This window comes from Salvelinus sp. IW2-2015, linkage group LG4q.1:29, assembly GCF_002910315.2.
Source record: "Salvelinus sp. IW2-2015 linkage group LG4q.1:29, ASM291031v2, whole genome shotgun sequence".
Taxonomy (NCBI): Eukaryota; Metazoa; Chordata; class Actinopteri; order Salmoniformes; family Salmonidae; genus Salvelinus; species Salvelinus sp. IW2-2015.
The window spans coordinates 77,371,151-77,389,701 of record NC_036842.1 but is presented as its reverse complement, the minus strand read 5'-3'; the positions used below and the strand labels follow the sequence as shown (position 1 = coordinate 77,389,701).

The window sequence follows — 18,551 nt, the reverse complement described above, 5'->3', positions numbered from 1 at the left end:
GACCTCTACCCGAGACCTGTGACAATCATATCAGATCCAACCCACATCCTTGACATTATTTCGAATTCTGGGTCCCAGATCGGGTATTTGGGTACAGTATCCGTGAAGACCTCTAGTGGCTGGTATCCATTCAGGATGTTCTTTATCACACACAGCTCAGACACATTTCAATATTTCAAAGAGAAACTCTCCTAWCAGTGTGTTTATGGTGGTACAACCAGTCCACAGAGCAACATGGAGAGTCTACTGAGCAAGTCAAGAGAACATATGTCAGTGGGAAAAGGCCAATGTAAAACAAGCGCCCTAACTAAACAAAGGGATGAGTCAAGACACTGAGAACAGGGCCTTATCCATTAATCTCCATGACAGGGAGATCTTTGCATCACATTGTGGTGAGCATAGGGGTTTACATACAGCTCTAAGAACCAAATAGAACACTGTTCAAAGTGACAACAAGTCTTCTTCACCCATGGAAGATCCTGAGCTGTGAAAGTGAAGCACCAGAGTGTGCTGAGACTGTGTTGAAAGTGCACAGTCCCTAACCTGAGGAATGCCAACCAGTCTGACTATGTCTGTGTGTATCAGTGGACRGAGGCTGCCCTGGATGTTACCATGTACTACTATAGGATGAGAAAATGTCCCTAGGTGCTGATTTTTCAGTCCGTTTTGACCTAGTATCCCTCCTAATGGTCAATCTTGAGAGGGCTGAAGAAGTTAGATTTGAGCTTTTCACTTCTATTACCTGTTCTTGGAGGCAACTTTGACATACTTCTATGATGTTCACAGATAATAGATCTCAGTTTAAAGCAACGTCTTCCAACTCTGATTGGAGGCAAGTCACTGTCAAGAACACCTGCCTCTACTCCCTTAGTCATAGATTTAGAAACCTTCACAGCTTGCCTTCTGCTTGGTGCCAAAAGCCCCTCTCTCAGGCCCCTGTGTGTGTATGTATGTATGTACGTGTGTGTATTCAGGCCCTCCCCTGGCAGAGAGACCGGCCTTATTTATGGTTTTGTAAGATGCTGTGAGTCAACATGGCTCCTCAAACACAACACCCCATTGCCATGTCTACGTATGGCATCACACGACTCTCCCAGGGGATTGTGGGATATTTGCATTGCCACGGTCACAAGACAGGCTGCGTCAAGATAAATCTCATTACACGCACCCACACACACACACATTGCCCCTCGCCTCCACGTCCACAGGTGTCCGGAGGCTTGGCAACACTGTCAACTCTAACAGGTCAGGATCATATAGATCAACCTAGAAGTCTGAGGCCAAGCAGGTTTGACAGAACACACACAAACAGGTCAGAATGAAAGAGGTGAAGCAGTAAGAAACAGACAGAGCCAGGGGTGAAGCTGACAGTGCAGTGGAAAGCATAAATCACCGTCACTCAGGTAGACTTTGTTGTCAGTAGCAACAAATCCTGAGGTGTGTGGGTTATCAGGATGTAGTCTGACAGTGAGGGAGTTTGGTCTGACCTCTGATCTAGAGGTTTTCAGAGGGCCCAGAAGGTTATCTTTCACTGCCGTACTAAATGACCACAGCCAAACTGCCAGGGACTTTCCAKTAGAACTTCTCTCTAACTGGTTGACCGAAGGCAAACATGCAGCAATTGGTATCAAACATTTTCCTCCAGAAACAAACAGACCGGAAGCTATTGGTTCCTGCCACCCAGTTAGGGCCTGGGTGAACATTTGTGTGAGAGAGTGTGAGAGAGAGTGTGAGTGAGTGAGTGAGTGAGTGAGTGACTGAGTGACTGAGTGAGAAACAGAGACAGAGATTAGAATAATGAAATATACAGGTGTCTGAGTGTCTGTCTGTGAGAGAGAGGTAGAAGAGTGCCAGTGAGGAGAACAGCACTGGATCGATCTTTAAATCACGCAGTGCACTCTCCTTCCTGATAGATCACACACTGTTTGTCTGTCCATCACATTACACACACATTCACTCTCTCTAACACACCTAGACAAGAAACAAGTAATACTTTTCCTCATGAAAACATTCACATACTGTTGCTTTGAGACCACCTGCAGTAGGTAACCAATGACAGGCAGAGCCACTTCACAGCATGAGGACAGTCACTTTATACACCCACATCATCAGTTAGAATGAACTAACTGCGCTCAGCAAGACTACATTACATGAATTTACAGCTAGACACACACACGCATGCACACACACACACACTCTTCATAACAGAGGAGGAGAAAAGGGGCCATGCTTTTCCAGGTGTAGTGAAGCAGTAAAAAGGCCATTAAATATAACATCGCAGTGAACACAGCCATCCCTCAGAGTACGCTCCACCCAGCCCAATGTAATGGGAAATGAACCATACTGTAGGTGTGTGTGCGTGTGTGTGTGTGTGTGTGTGCACACACAAATATTAGTCAATTCTTTCTGAGACATGAAACCTATAGGAGGGAGGGCATACTGGCTGTTGCCAATTTATTAATACACAGTTTGTCTAAATGGTTMATGGAAACACTTCTACCACTTCATTTTAATTTAGACACCATGGTTTCTTGTTTGGGGGTCTGACATCATTACATCCAGCTGGAAACACACCGCAGTAGTCTATTTTCAATTATCACATCTATTTTCAATTGTCACAAACTTTCTCTAAATGTCAAAAACAAAAAAAATCTACTGACTGAGGAGACAGTTGGTTGAAAATGTGCTTGAGTTTAAATACATTTACGTCCCTCCCTCCGCAACCATCTCACACACTTACATGTACACACACACACACACACACACGACACATGAAGTATGGCTATTTACTCTCAGAGTACGCCAGACAATAAAATCTCGGGCTCCCTAATCAATCCACATGGTTGAACAACAACTACAGACTCTAAAAACACACACAAACAGGTTAGGATAATAAGTTAATATTTTAGAATGTGTAGCACGCTAACAGTTAAATAAGCTTTGTATAGGCAGTGAGTGAACTCTGCGCGTGCCCTCCAAAAATGAATCTTTAATCTGCGAAAGTAAAAAGAGCTGACGTGCAGGCTGTGGAAGAGATACCCATGGCCTTATCATGCCTTGTCACACACACATTCATGCAGAAACACACACACACACACACAGGTCAGGCAGACAGTTTCCCCCTAACAGGTTTGAGTTGTGCCACAGAGGGGGCCTAGCAGCAACAGATACATTTAAAGACACAGTAGCCTGGTCAGGGACATTGAACACAAACTCATATAAAGTCCCTCACACAAACCCACACTCACTCAGAGAAACACACACACACTTTTTCCCAGAGCAACATATGCCACACTCACCAGGTGTGGAAATGTCTTCCTTAACAGCTCTCTCTCTCTCTCTCTCTCTCTCTCCTTCTCTCGGGTAGATTCCACTCGCGCCTCCGGGCTCTGGAGAGAGGGATCAGGAAGTGTAGTCCCAGCGCAGGAGTGAGTGAGTGTGTAAAGTCCAGCTGGGGTCCGAGTCAGACAAGGTGGCTGGGGATTAAACAGATCGGTCTGTTGCTACTCATCTGTTTCTCTCATTCTTCCTTTCTCTCTTTCTCTCCGTCACTCGTTCAATGGCTGCTTCAGGAAGATCTGAGTGACTGCTGAACTCTCCTTCTCTCTACCCCTCCCTCTTCACCCTTCCCTTTCTGACATACAGAAACACACCCTCCCAGTCGCTCCCCTTTCACCCCGCCCTGACACACGCTGCTGACAGGGCATCCCCCTCCCCTCTTTCTCTCTTTCTCTCCGTCACTCGTTCAATGGCTGCTTCAGGAAGATCTGAGTGACTGCTGAACTCTCCTTCTCTCTACCCCTCCCTCTTCACCCTTCCCTTTCTGACATACAGAAACACACCCTCCCAGTCGCTCCCCTTTCACCCCGCCCTGACACACGCTGCTGACAGGGCATCCCCCTCCCCCTCCCCAGGTACTGGGAGTAGAAGAGTATTCTCTCCCTCTCCCCCTACCTCGTTCATTCTCAGTAACACACTCAGTRTCATTTGCTGGAATCAACGGTCTCAATATCCACACCAGCTACAGAGAAACACCAGAGGCTGGTGGGAGGAGCTATAGGAGGACGGGCTCATTGTAATGGYTGGAATTAATGGAAAGGAGTCAAACACGTTGTTTTCATATAATTGGTACCATACCATTGATTCCATTCYAGCCATTACAATGTGCCCTTCCTCCCACCAGCCTCCTCTGACACACACACACACACACAATGGTTAATCACCAATCTTGTCACAACAGGGAAATAGGACAAACACAGAACACACACTGATCATTCGTGCACATTGACTAATGCACACTCAGGCCCAAATTCAAACTTTGCCGTTTCTGTTCCTGGAATAAGCGCAGAATATCTCGCACGCACRCACRCACACACCAGAGAGCCTAGCATTAYCAATGGTTGTGTGTGGGAGCATCACAGCAGGAGCTGAGGCCTGTTTTCCATTAACACCTCTCTCTCTCTTCATCCCTTTCTCACTCTCTCTCTCTCTCTCTCTCTCTCCTTCTCGCTCTCCTTCCATCTCTCTTGCGCTCCCATACTACATGATTCCCTCTGCCTCTCCCGTCTCCCCAACCCAAAACCCCAGGGCTGGTCACTGATACTCAGGAGGATCCCAGTAAAGCAGGCCCTTCAAATAGACAGCAGGCCCTCTCTTGGATATAGCCTAGTCTGTTTCACAAAGAAACAGGGAAACCCCTCAAAACAATCAGATGCGTGTGTGTGGTTCCTGCTAAGCTATTAAGGCTGTATTTGGAGCCGTGCCAGGCCAAATAGATGTTGTGTTGGTATTGTCACGGCAGGACATCCTATGGCCTTTAGTGTAAACACACTAAAAATCATACACACAACCTGAGCATTAGTCTAATTTACCAAGACTGAACTGACATGATTCATAACAGTCTTTAACTAAACACATTCACAAACAGACKCATTGAGACTAAAATGTTAAATAATGGGGCTATTTTGTCTTGCAATAACCCATATATGTCCCCCAAACTTAATGAAACCATATAAACCAGGCTTCGCTTTTTACTTCAGCCTGAACTATGGACCCCTCAGAGTTTGCTCACATCTGACACTTCTGTCCACGGACACAAGCTTGACACATTTAAGAGGTCAGATCCACAACAGATCCAGTAATACTCTCTCACACACACACAGTABTCCACTTCTGACTGGAACTACAGTGAAGGGAGAGAACCCTCGAGGTTCCGTTGCTGATGACCTGGGTGAGAAAAGCAGAAGGTGCCAGAGGGAAGTAAAGTTTTAAAAGGGCAATATCGAGAAGTCAGTCTTTTTCCCTACGATTAGGAACTACTTAGCTGGTAAATCCCAAAAGTCAAACAGAGCCAATGAGAGCTGAGGGCAAGGTGAGTTAGATGTGATGTAAGGATTAATCTGAAGGCTTTGAGATTTCACGGTCCCCTTCCAGGCATTCCTGAGGGTACCTCYCTCCTGAACCAGAATMWGGGTTTACAGGAGACATATGGCAATTCTCCTTCAAGCCCAGAAAGCAGCCATTCAACTTGCCTTTCACCAGCTTTTCAAGCTTAATGTCAAAATACGTTCTGTACTTWCCAAAAAATTGAGTTTCACTGAGCAACTAGCATTACTGTCGTTACAGTCAGTGCGTACTTCCAAATKTATTTATTTATTTTTAAATAAAAAGTTACATGCAACCAAAAACATTTATTGTCTGGAAAGAATCTGTTTTTTTTACCAARTGCGCATGCACCAAATCCACCTCCAATGAAATTGGAATTACTGCCAAGCACAGGTTGGCTGGAAAGGTCATTGATTTTACCACCTACAATAGTGTATGAACGTCATATCAATCTGTTGTTTCACAAATGCTACACGGAATGCAATAATATTTCATGTAAGTAGATTAAGTAGACAATATAGGGTACAATTTTACAGTGATTGTATATTTCTAGATAGGCTTTATTTGTGTGTATTTCAAATCCATTACTAATATTGCAGGAGCAAAAGAGGTGGATTTGGCACACTTGGTCAAAAACAATACTTAGATTCTTTCCAGACAAGGATTTTTTTCAGTTGCATGTAACTTTTTATTTTGACCTTTTTTTGGAAGTACGTATCAGCCATGACGGCAGAAATGACAATAGTTGCTCAACAAAAACATTATTTGATAAKTATCAAATATATTTTGGCATTATTAAGCTTGAAAAGCTGGTCAATGGCAAGTTGAATGGCTGCTTTCTGGGATTAAAGRAGAATCGCCATGTCTCCTGTAAACCCTGATTCTGGTTCACCTCCCTCCCTCCATCACCCCCCTAAACCTTACTTTTCTATAACACAGTCAACCCCYCCTCCAGTTTGCATCAAGCAAAAAGAAAGAAGGCAAAGAAAGAACAGATAAGGTCTAAAAAGSTTCATCATCTTTGCAGTCAAACCCAATACAGCCCCGTTTCCTCCCGCTCAATGTTCAGTCCCAGGACACTAAAGACTGAGAGCATTCCCAAACCCACAACCTGGATCACCCTTCCGCTGGCCTCAATCAGAGCCCATAATAACTTAATACCTTTACTAAGGACACACATAAATCTGTCCAGAGAGCAATAAGCCAACAGTAGATCAGGGCAGAAAAGGCAGGAAGATGTCAGTATCTGAGGAAGGAGGAAGATAAATAGACCTCTCTTTCCTGGCACTTCTTCAATAGGTCCTGTGGAGGGAGGTGGGCTCAGGGGGACTCATGCAGCCGATAAGTTCTTTCTTGTTGACTGTTCTGCATCAGGCTTGAATAGCATTAAGTCTAAGGCTCAACCGTCTCCCCTCCCCCTCTTCAGAGATGAGACCTCCCTCTCTTGTTCTACTGTTTCCCAGAAAACCTCCTTCAACAGGTGGGGAAAGGACGGACAGACAGACAGACAGACAGCCAGACACAGACAGCCAGACACAGACAGACAGACAGAGAGGTTAAAACATACAGAAGGCAAAATACAGCGTTGTGTTCAACAGGATCCAATAGGAGAAAACACTTTGAAACGAAGAAGTGACTACAGTCCAATAAGTTTCTAAACATTTGGCTTCATTGCTTGTCTAATTGAATATGTCCCAGCCTGCACTGCTCTCATGTTTGCAACAACACACTGAGTTCTGAACTTTTGTTGGCATAGGCTGTGGTCAGGGTAAGCCAGACCAAGGCAATAGTAATACTTTGTTTGTTCCTAGCAGAGCTAAGTATAACATAGCCATATCATTATGGTCAGCGTCGAACTATTGCTCCTGCTATTGTAGCTCTGCTCTGTGTATCATGAAGATAGAGAAAGTCTGGATGGCTTAGRTCATTGTATGGTTTACTCTTAAATATAGCACACCCCGCAGAAGTTAGAAACAAAGCCTTTGTTTTCTGCCATGATACTTGTCACAGTCAAGGAATAATATAAGTCTATCTTTATGATCTCATTTGGAAATCATCGTAATCTCACCTCATTTCATCTGTACTACTACAACAGGCCATTGTCTTGTCTGTGCATGAAAACAGTTCATACCAGTTCAACAATACGAAAGAGAGAAGCAAACGTGATAGCCTATATCTCTTCCTCTGCTGTCATCCAGTCTAGACCAGTGTCAACCCACAGCCAGGGAAGGGCTCCGTCTCCCTCAGTCATGCATGGAGCCCCTCAGTGTGGAACACAAAAGCCAGTCAGGGTTTAAGTCAACAGTATGCTCACATCACACACTGACCCCAAGCCCCAACCCTCAGATCCTCTCCATTCTGGGAGTTCTGGTGGTGGGAGTGTGTGGGATACCGCCTCGCCACACACTGGTCTCACACTTGTGAACAAACACACCGCCAGCCAGGACTCAGATAGAGAGAGAGACACCAGACAGACAGACAGACAGACAGACAGACAGGACAGACAGACAGACAGACAGACAGACAGACAAGACAGACACAGACAGACAGACAACAGACAGACAGACAGACAGACAGACAGACAGACAACAGACAAAACAGACAGACAGACAGACACAGACAGACAGACAGAGAAGAGAGAGAGAAGCGAAGAGAGACAGAGACAGACAAGCAAGTAATGGAGAGAAGAAATTCACGATGGAATAAACAGAAGATGGCAGAGATTATCAGAGAGAGAGAGAGAGAGCTAGAGCGAGAGAGAGCTAGAGCGAGAGAGAGCTAGAGAGAGAGAGAGTTAGAGCGAGAGAGAGTAGAGAGAGAGAGAGCAGATAGAGAGAAGAGCTAGAGAGAGAGAGAGAGAGAGCTAGAAGCGAGAGCTAAGAGAGCTAGAGCGAGCAGAGGAGCTGACGAGCTAGAGAGGAGCCAGAGCCGAGAGAGAGCTAGAGAGAGAGAGAGAGAGAGTGAGGAGGTAGAGCGAGCTAGAGAGGACTAGAGCGAGCTAAGAAGAGCTAGACGAGAGAGACTAGAGAGAAGTAGAGAGAAGTGAGAGCTAGAGAGAGTGAGAGTAGAGAGAGTGCAGAGCTAGAGCGAGCTAGAGAGGAGCTAAGCGAGCTAAGCAGAGAAAAGAGAGTAGAGGAGTTGAGAGCTAAGAGAGTGAGTGAGAGAGCTAAAGCTAGAGAGAGAGAGCTAGAGGCGAGAGGAACTAGACGAGGAGAGCTAGAGAGAGAGAGCTAAGACAGAGACATAGAGCGAGAGAGAGCATAGCGAGAGATGAGGAGCTAGAGAGCTAGAGAGAGCTAGAGTGAGCGCTAGAAGCAGGAGCTGTAGGAGGAGCTAGCAGCTATTACGAGCGCGAATCGGAGCCTAGAGGCAGAAGAAGGAGCTAGAGCTAGTGACTACGAGAGAGTTAGAGTGAGCGCTAGAGAGAGGAGCTAGAGCTAGAAAGAGCGAGGAGCTAGAGCGAGCTAGAGAGAGAGGAGCTAGAGAGAGCTAGAGAGTGACAAACAGACTAGGCAGAAACAATCAAAGAAACAAAGAGAAGGAGAGAGAGACAGAAAGGTAAAGAGAGACTGTAGGAGGGAGAGAGGGTCTGGAGGGTGGGGTTGATGATGATGATAAAAGGCAGGAAGTGCCAGTTAGGGAGAATGGACCAGTCAGGTGATTAGAGGTCAGAGGTCTGGGGTAAACAAGGGACAGAGTGTGAGGCGCCCTAATGTAGGCACTGACGCCCTGTCTCTGTCTGGTTCTCCCTTTACCGGYCTCTCTCTCTCTGTCTGTGTCAATCTCTCTTTCTTTTCATTTTCTCCTCTGTCTGATGTCTGGGGAAAGAAAGGGCTATACAAACACCTGTTAGAACAATAAGYCCCAATRGCTTTCACTCCACTTCTCTTTCCCTTCCGTGGATCAAAGGATTCATCTTGCTGTGTGTSYAGTGGGGTGGCWKGGTGAGTCAGTGTACCTTCCCCTTTCCCTCCCCTGCACACATCAGCCTGCCTGGGGAATRTGACACTACTCCTCTCACATAATGGACTTGCATTGTTCTAGTACACATCTCTTTTACAGATATCATCCTCACAATATATGTCTCATAATCTAGAGTACTAATGTAAAAGGGTTCATCAAAACCTGGCATAAAGACTATCTAGTAGCCAGGAGAATTTCCAGGAACCCTGGTTGAATATAACCTAGGACAAGACATCTGAAAGTAGAATTACTGTCTAGTGGTAGTTGGAGCTTGAGTGTGTTCTAGTGGACATGTGTGTGTGTGAATAAATGACTGTGCGCGCTTGTGTGTGTGCATGAGTGTCTGATTAMTAATTAATAGAAGGGTCATAGGGTCCTCTGTCTCTCCCCCACAGCAGCCAACACATGCCCAGCCTGCTTTGCATAACATCACCAGTAGGAATGTGAGGATTGTTGGGTCAGCAAGCAGTGACATCATACATAGCAGCATGCAGCAACAACGCAGCCCCAGTCCCCGTTTCCTCTTGATTACATCAGCCAAGTATTAATGTCTACAGATAAAGCCATGACACACTCCACCACAGCTTCCTGTGAGCACACACACACACACACACACACTTACTTTTTGGGAGATTCATACAAACACACTTCAAACCCTGAGTAGATATAAAATGACTCACTGAGTCCAGCCAGTCTGCCTCACGTATATTAGCCTTCCCATACATCCTTTTGTCACACGACAGGCAAGTAATACAAGCTCTCTTCTCAGCAACCCAGCTCTGAGTATGAGAGATAACCTCTCACACACGACAGGTGTCTCCTGACTGTGTGTGTGTGTGTGTGTGTGTGTGTAACAGGAGATCCTCCGGCCATCAGACAGACAAGACAATAGTGCACCTGTGGGAGTGGCCGAGAGCGCTGCTTCTGGCATTGCCATGGTTACCAAACACAGGGCAAGCCACGTGGTTGGTGGAACCGGAGCAGGGCAGTCGAAAGAGGACAACACTTGAAGACGGATGCCATGTCAGAATGTGACAAAGTGGCCTAATTCATAGACACAGCCCAAAGAGTGCGTCAGTGTTGGGACAAAGCCAGAAAAACAGAGCTCACAGCTGTGGAGTCTCAAGATATTATGGTCCTTTTCTACTACACGACCCAATGGTGTTTAACTAAGGACACACATCTTGAGACCAGACACAACTGTCATGCCAACAGTTTCAATAAAAATTCTTTCCATACTTTTACTGAAATTAAGACTACTGTAAGTTCCATGTTTAAGGCTAATGCAGCTTTACACAAAATGACTGTTCATTTCATTTCCCATGGAAGGCTCTCCACCACCAATCTAGACAGAAAAGCAATCCTACGCTCATCTTAATTCATCATCAGCGGTGTACAACAATATCAACAAAAGATCTCYGACTCATAAAATATGGTCTGACAGGAGCTTTGAAGAATTGACCCTCAGCTGACATGAAGACAAGTGTGTGCCAGTTCAGTGTTAGACCTGCATTCACCTTTAGACATATACTGATTGCTCTGCTCTTGTCGTTACCAGAGTAATGTCTTTAATAGATATCGATAACATTATTTTCCATCAGTCAGTTGTCGTAAAACTGACAGTGTGAATGACACAGAAGCGAACAGAAAGAACGTTAAATTGTCAAATGAATCCGAAATTCATCAGTTGATTTTTGTTCGAATCTGCCTTAGAAATTAGAACGACATAAACGACTATTACTATTTACTTCAATTCAAACCCTCTGAAAACAACAGTTTGACAAAGACAGCCAACAGAAAAAGACACAAAGCAAACTTCCAAAACAGGGAACAAAAGCCCCAAAACTACTCGCCTTCTTTAGTAGAATCCAACCGTCTGTCTGGATCTCTGTGGTGCTGTGAAAGAAGAGCAAGATGAAGAGAGAAACAGCCCAGTCACTGTGAAAGAAGAGCAAGATGAAGAGAGAAACAGCCCAGTCACTGTGAAAGAAGAAGCAAGATGAAGAGAGAAACAGCCCAGTCACTGTGAAAGAATAGCAAGATGAAGAGAGAAACAGCCCAGTCACTGTGAAAGCGTGCATGTGTTACACTGCTACCTGATCCAGTAGAGTGAATGACAGCCCCACACACTCAACGCGATGGAGGGGAGGAGTGGGGAAGGCGAGAAAAGTGAAATGGTGCCGCCATTCTCTGTCGCCCTGGAGACCAATGCTCTTTCAAAGAAATCGACYAATGACAAACACCGGCGATTGTGTTGAGACAAAAAWGTCACGACTGCAGGACTGCCATTCCCTCAGCAGAAAAAACAGAGCGAGAGACGGAGGGAGAAACAAAAAGAGAAAATAAGGAAGTAAGAATTAAAAAAGGGAAAGACAAGAGAGACAGAATGACCAACAACAAAAAACTGAGAGAGTGAAACAGAGAGAAAGAAGGGGGGATAAAATGGAAGCCAGTGAGTGACAAAAGGGGCCAGGCAGTGAAGAGGCCACCAGACCAGAGCCTGTCCTTTCTCCATTGTCCTCCTCATCTCTGCTCGGGATGGGGATTCTAGTCCAGCTCAACTTGAACCCCCCGCCTGCCATCGCGCCCTTTGACCTCCCAACAGCCCCACTGTGCTTGAGGTACAAGTTGCCCTTAACCACAGATCTAGGGCCATCATACCCTACCCAGGGGATCCTAAACTTAGTCCTAACTATTAGGAGGATGGGAAAATCTCTGACCCTGTATCAGTGGTTAAGGATAAGAGACTCATATCCTCCCTGTATTTCCCACGGCTGAGAGGATCAATGCTCTCTGTACACCACTGTGTGAGCCGGATGTTAAGTGCTACAGTTTCAGTTGGTCCCATGTTCTGAAACAGCTGAACTTCMCATTATATCGGTTGTTGACACGTCACCATTCTGGTGCTGTCGACTGGTCTGCTGATGATAACACTGTCACAGGTGGCTGGTGTACCATGTMATTTGATCAAAACTAGCACTTCAGAAGGCAATGTGACTGACTTCTGAAAAGTGCTGTGCCCAGAATGAGATCATGCACACTTTAGAGAAGAMTCCGCAAAAAGTTAAACAGAGTAGCCCTGATTTCCAAAAGCTAATGTGCAGGGCCTAGGGAGTGTGAAACAGATGGACTGAACAGAGAAGATTGCTATATATTTGAACTCACACATCCATCACCTTTTCAGCAACACTTGAGCACAATCAGTTTCACAACACAGCCTCAGCCCACTAAATGACCCTCCTTCAGCGGTAAATGCTCTATTTCTCCCGAGCCAAAGCGTTTACCATGTGAAAATGGCCCTATTTCCCTGCTGTGACAGTCACTATGACAGGATTGCTGATTAACCACAGGATTGCTGATTAACCTAGTGTGTGTGTGTGTGTCTGTACACATCAGACAGAACAGAAAGGTTTAAACAGCTAGGATTGATTTATTTGAAGTGGGTAATGGGGAGTTCTGACAGGAATTAACTGCTCTGTAATAGYCCTGTATTGGCTGCTGCATGAGGGTTTTAGTAATAGCTGTTCCATGGATCTCAATCTAGCATGGATATTTAGGCAACACAGATACAGCAGCAGGCATAGATAAAGCACCTAGTCTATTTCAAAATTAGATGTATCCCCAAAATGAACCATCAATGAGCTATTGCAGTGTAGCCTAATAGCACTGTAATAAAATAAAATTGTATTCGTCACATGCTTTGTAAACAACAGGTGTAGACTAACAGTGAAATGCTTACATATGGGCCCTTCCCAACAATGCAGAGAGAGAAATTTAAAATGAACAGAAAATGAATAACGAGGAATAGATCCACAATGAGTAATCATAACTTGGCTACATACACAGGGTACCAGTACCAAGACGATGTGCAGGGGTACGAGGTAATTGAGGTAGATATATACAGTTGAAGTAAGAASTTTACATGCACCTTAACCAAATACATTTAAAAACTCAGTTTTTCACAATTCCTGACATTTAATCCTAGTAATAATGCCCTGTCTTAGGTCAGTTAGGATCACCACTTTATTTTAAGAATGTGAAATGTCAGAATAATAGTAGAGAGAAAGATTTATTTCAGCTTTTACTTCATTCAATCACATTCCCAGTGGGTCAGAAGTTTACATACACTCAATTAGCATTTGGTAGCATTGCCTTTAAATTGTTTAACTTGGTCAAACGTTCGCGGTAGCCTTCCATAAGCTTCCCACAATCAGTTGGGTGAATTTTGGCCCATTCCTCCTGACAGAGCTGGTGTAACTGAGTCAGGTTGTAGGCTCCTTGCTCGCACACGCTTTTTCAGTTCTGTCCACAAAGTTTCTATAGGATTGAGGTCAGGGCTTTGTGATGGCCACTCCAATACATTGACTTTGTTGTTCTTAAGCCATTTTGTCACAACTTTGTAAGTATGCTTGGGTTCATTGTCCATTTGGAAACCCATTTGCGAACAAGCTTTAACTTCCTGACTGATGCCTTGAGTTCTTGCTACAATATACTCAACATAATTTTCCTCATGAATTCCATCTATTTTGTGAAGTGCACCAGTCCCTCCTGCCAGCAAAGCACCCCCACAACATGATGCTGCCACCCCCGTGCTTCACGGTTGGGATGGTTCTTCGGCTTGCAAGCCTCCCCCTTTCTCCTCCAAACATAACGATGGTCATTATGGCCAAACAGTTTTATTTTTGTTTCATCAGATCAGAGGACATTTCTCCAAAAAGTATGATCTTTGTCCCCGTGTGCAGTTGCAAACCGTATCTGCCTTTTTTATGGCGGTTTTTTGGAGAGTGGCTTCTTCCTTGCTGAGCGGCTTTCAGGTTGTCTATATAGGACTCATTTTACTGTGGTATAGATACATTTGTACCCGGTTTCCTCCAGCTGCTTCACAAGGTCCTTTGCTGTTGTTCTGGGATTGATTTGCACTTTTCGCCACAAAGTACGTTCATCTCTAGGAGACAGAACGCGTCTCCTTTCTGAGTGGTATGAAGGCTGTGGTCCATGGTGTTTATACTTGCGTACTATTGTTTGTACAGATTAACGTGGTACCTTCAGGCTTTTGAAAATTGTGGATGAACTAGACTTGTGGAGGTCCACAATTATTTTTCTGAGGTCTTGGCTGATTTCTTTTGATTTTCCCATGATGTCAAGCAAAGAGGCACTGCGTTTGAAGGTAGACCTTGAAATACATCCACAGGTACACCTCCAATTGACTCAAATTATGTCAATTAGCCTAACAGAAGCTTCTAAAGCCATGACATCATTTTCTGGAAATGTCCAATCTGTTTAAAGGCACAGTCAACTTAGTGTATGTAAACTTCTGACCCACTGGAATTGTGATACAGTGAATTATAAGTGAAATAATCCTTCTATAAAAAATTGTTTGAAAAAAGAATTGTGTCATGCACAAAGTAGATGTCCTAACCGACTTGCCAAAATGATAGTTTGTTAACAAGAAATGTATGGAGTGGTTGAAAACCTAAGTATATGTAAACTTCCGACTTCAACTGTAATGTAATTTTGATAAGTGAATTCATACTATTTAATCCTTCCATCTGAGGACCAAAAAACTAAATACAGTACTTTCATTCATGCAAAAACGTTGGTTACTAGGCCTAACAAAAATGGTTGCTATGCAGGCTGGGTAAGTCTTCTCACTGAGCCAACTAAAGCTACAAACTCTACAKCTGGAAGGGCAGCAAACGCAACATTTTCCTCTGTTTTCATAGCTTTTCTACTGACATTTAATTTAATATATTCATGATAATAATATCGTTGCTTGATTTCTGGATCAGAAAAGTTTATGTCTTGTTCATTCACAGCATTCTCTGTGGGGCGAGATCGAATTGTAAAGGTAAATAGCCTAATAGCTATGGATCTGACATATTATTTTATTGAGCCTAATGTGGCCTAACAAGAGTAGCCTTATAACATCCTAGTATGACATCAGCCATTTCAAAATCATAGATCATTGTAATCAGAGACGGAACAATGAGGCATTGTGTGTGATCAATGAGCAGCACGTTCTGTAAATATTGTGTTCCCGTAAAGCACAGTGACTGACTGACAGTAGAGATAACCTGGAGCTGACAGGAGGAACCAGAAGGTGGTTTGGCTATGTTTTATCGGCCTTTCAATCAGTGGAGAACATGTGAGTCACAGCTCTGATAAGGTTGTGGTAGGAATACAGGCAGGTCTAAGTACACTAACACTTCACACTGTTATGACTGGGACAGAGGAAGAGAGTGAATTGAAAGGCACCCAGTGAGTAGCCTAGTTGTGGCAAAGAGAACAGGAAGTCCTTCTTTGGATATTTCCCCTACTGTGTGACTGGTCAACAATGACATCATGAAGTTGGAGAGTGTACTGATGTGAGAGTACGCAGTGTGGGGTCATGCCCATGAATGGAATGCACTTTGTCTACCCCAGCTAACATTGTTTAAGGATGAGAGAGAGAGTGTGTGTGTGTGTGTGTGTGTGTGTGTGTGTGTGTGTGTGTGTGTGTGTGTGTGTGTGTGTGTGTGTGTGTGTGTGTGTGTGTGGTATATAAAGTGCTTCTCCAGCGGCGTACACAATCTGTTTTCCCATGGAGAAGCAGCTGTACAGATGATTACGTATTGGGGGGATTCAGGGAGGAAGAGGGGAGGACGAGGAAGAGGACAAGGAGGAGGCAGACACAATTTTGTTTCACTACTACAATATTACAATAACCAATAGACACTTAGGGAGGGAATTCATTGGGAAAATACACCATGAACATATCAAATTGTGTTTTGGGGTTTAGGCCAAACAGAAGTACAGCTCCCAAAGAAACGGAAGATACAAACATGGCTCAATTCGCACGGCAATATTCTTGATTACAGAAGTAAACTGTTACCTACACTCCTTATGAGGAGTTGGGGAGGAGCAGAATGGCGGAGAGCACAACAGAGAGGATCCTAATGCCATTAGTGATGCTGGAGGCATCACACTGCACACAAATCAAACAAACAATGCTGCCAGAGCATTACAGCATAGTACACACTACTTCCTGTCCTCAAAATACTATAAACTGTATGTCTTAAGAGATCACATTTCATGTTACAATAAATGTAGCTTAAGCAAACACAACAAATACAAACAGAGCACTACATTTTCTGTTACAACATAGGCGTTTTGCTTGTAAGCCTACGACACAAACAGAGCGCCAACTAAATGAAGCTAATGCTGAAATACTTAAATGGTAGTATTCCACAGCCAGCTATTGAAGTTGGCTTTTATACTGGATGTAACTTGTCCTAGGCTACATTCTTCTCTATTAGACACTCAACAATAATGATAGCTGTTTTCACACAGAAGACCAGTACAACAACTGGCACTCTCATTGCTATGGCAAAGTATTTCTTTCATGGGCAAAATCAGAAACACCATGCACTAATAAATAGTTCTAAGACTAACTTTATATGTCTTTACCTCTCTAACAAGCACTTAGGCCTAGGCCTAACAGATGTCACACTAAATCATAATTTCAATGTACATTTTTTWAAATAAAAATCAAAGGTAACATTCTTTACAGTTTACAGATGGGTTCACAGACTGACATAAATAAATCACCTGMACTTTGAACCCTGTTAGAGCTAGTACAACTTGGAAATCATAGTGATGGAATGCATCCCATTCAATACACAAATATCAAACTGATAGTTACATACTCATGCAAATATGTTAATGTAAGATTAAAATAGCTTGCAAGTGCCTCTTGATTTTCATACATTATGGCTATTCGAGTAGGCTATCACAAACAAAAACAAACACACACACTGAGGGAGAAATAAGTTGGCTAGCATGGCTAACTTAACATTAGCTGATTAACACGAATGTTTTTGTGAAGGTGTTTTACCAATGTTGTCTCTTACCGGTTTAAAGCAATTCGGTGTAAAACGACAGAGGTCCTCGTTTCTTATTTCAGGTGTATTCTACTCCAGTTGTTTTGCCATAGAGCGCATGGTGCCGTTGAATCTACTCTCCACTGTCCCTGTCAGCGACTCTCTACAAATATTCTGCATATGCATCAGTCCTGCTCACGCCACTGTAAACAACAGTCTGATTGACATCTTAAAGAGGCAGTATCCAATGATTTGGCGGACATGTAAGAAAAACGTTTTTTCCTGATTTTGATGATCTCATAACGTTTGAGCTATTTATCGTACCTGCCTCATGCGTTTAACATTATAMGAGTCCTATCAACATGTTCAGCCCTTCTCCCGGGTTATGGCTCGAAGGGGTCCAGCTTTTGTCAAATCAACGTCAGATTTGAATTTTCGCAGCAGGTTAGGATAATTTATGCAGCAGGTTAGGATAATTAGTTTAAGGTTAGGGAAAGGTTAGGGTTAGCTTACATAACATTTTTTTGACGTTAATTTACGTTAATTTTACAAAAGCTGGATCCCTTCTAGCCATGACCCCTCTACCGCCAGTGTAGCCGCACACACTTACAGAGGTTGAGCTATTTGGTGACAGSAAGACAGTTCGATGTAGGTTACTTTAAGTTCTTTCACAATGACAAACTGAAAGTTGTACAATGCTTCAGTGAGTTGTCTGTGATATCAAATTGTTGCAAGTTGTAATAAACTTTGTGTAATCCAATGGTATCTGGCATCTATGGCCAAATACATTGCAAAGAGTAAACCCTAACTAGCATCTCTTAACATCACTACTCTAGCACTAAGCTAAGCTACACGTACATGCATTGACTTGTTGGCTATTTCCATGAACATTATCTTGATCTCAGATGTTTTTAATGCATAGAAAAACATGCACTGAAATTGTTACAGCAAAGATTCGTGCAGCTGCCCACCTGAGATAGGCCTGGCTACATGTGGACCAGGGATGGTGCCACAGAGAGAATGGAATTCAAAACACCTTGCTAGCTTGTATGTCAGCCAGCCATATATATATATCCCTATTTCATACTTTGGCATAGGGGTGATGACTAGGCCTATAATAGATGTACCTATTTTGTAGGCCTACAAAGATTATATCTCAAATCAAATGTTATTTGTCATATGCGGCGAATACAACAGGTAGACCTTACCTTGAAATGTTGCAAGTGCTTCTTATAAGCCTTAACCAACAATGCGTTTTAAGAAATAGAGTTAAGAAAAATTTACTAAATAAACTAAAGTAAAAAATACATGTTAAAAAAAGTAACAAATAAATACAACTAATGA

The 18,551-nt window shown here is 43.6% G+C and overlaps 1 protein-coding gene across 6 annotated transcripts in view; it reads right to left on the bottom strand.

Moving 5' to 3' along the window:
• The window catches only part of LOC111962578 (ras association domain-containing protein 8), a 43,140-nt gene extending 25,532 nt beyond the window's left edge, over nucleotides 1-17,608 (bottom strand). For 2 of the 6 annotated variants that reach the window (XM_070443137.1, XM_070443135.1), the window contains exon 1: nucleotides 17,238-17,608. The gene's annotated coding sequence lies outside the window, so the exon portion shown is untranslated. Of the gene's footprint in view, nucleotides 1-3,299; nucleotides 3,650-3,700; nucleotides 3,846-11,201; nucleotides 11,736-17,237 lie in introns of those variants that run through there. The other 4 variants (XM_070443134.1, XM_070443132.1, XM_070443136.1 and 1 more) reach the window with 4 other exon arrangements.
• Between the last annotated feature and the right edge of the window lie 943 nt (nucleotides 17,609-18,551).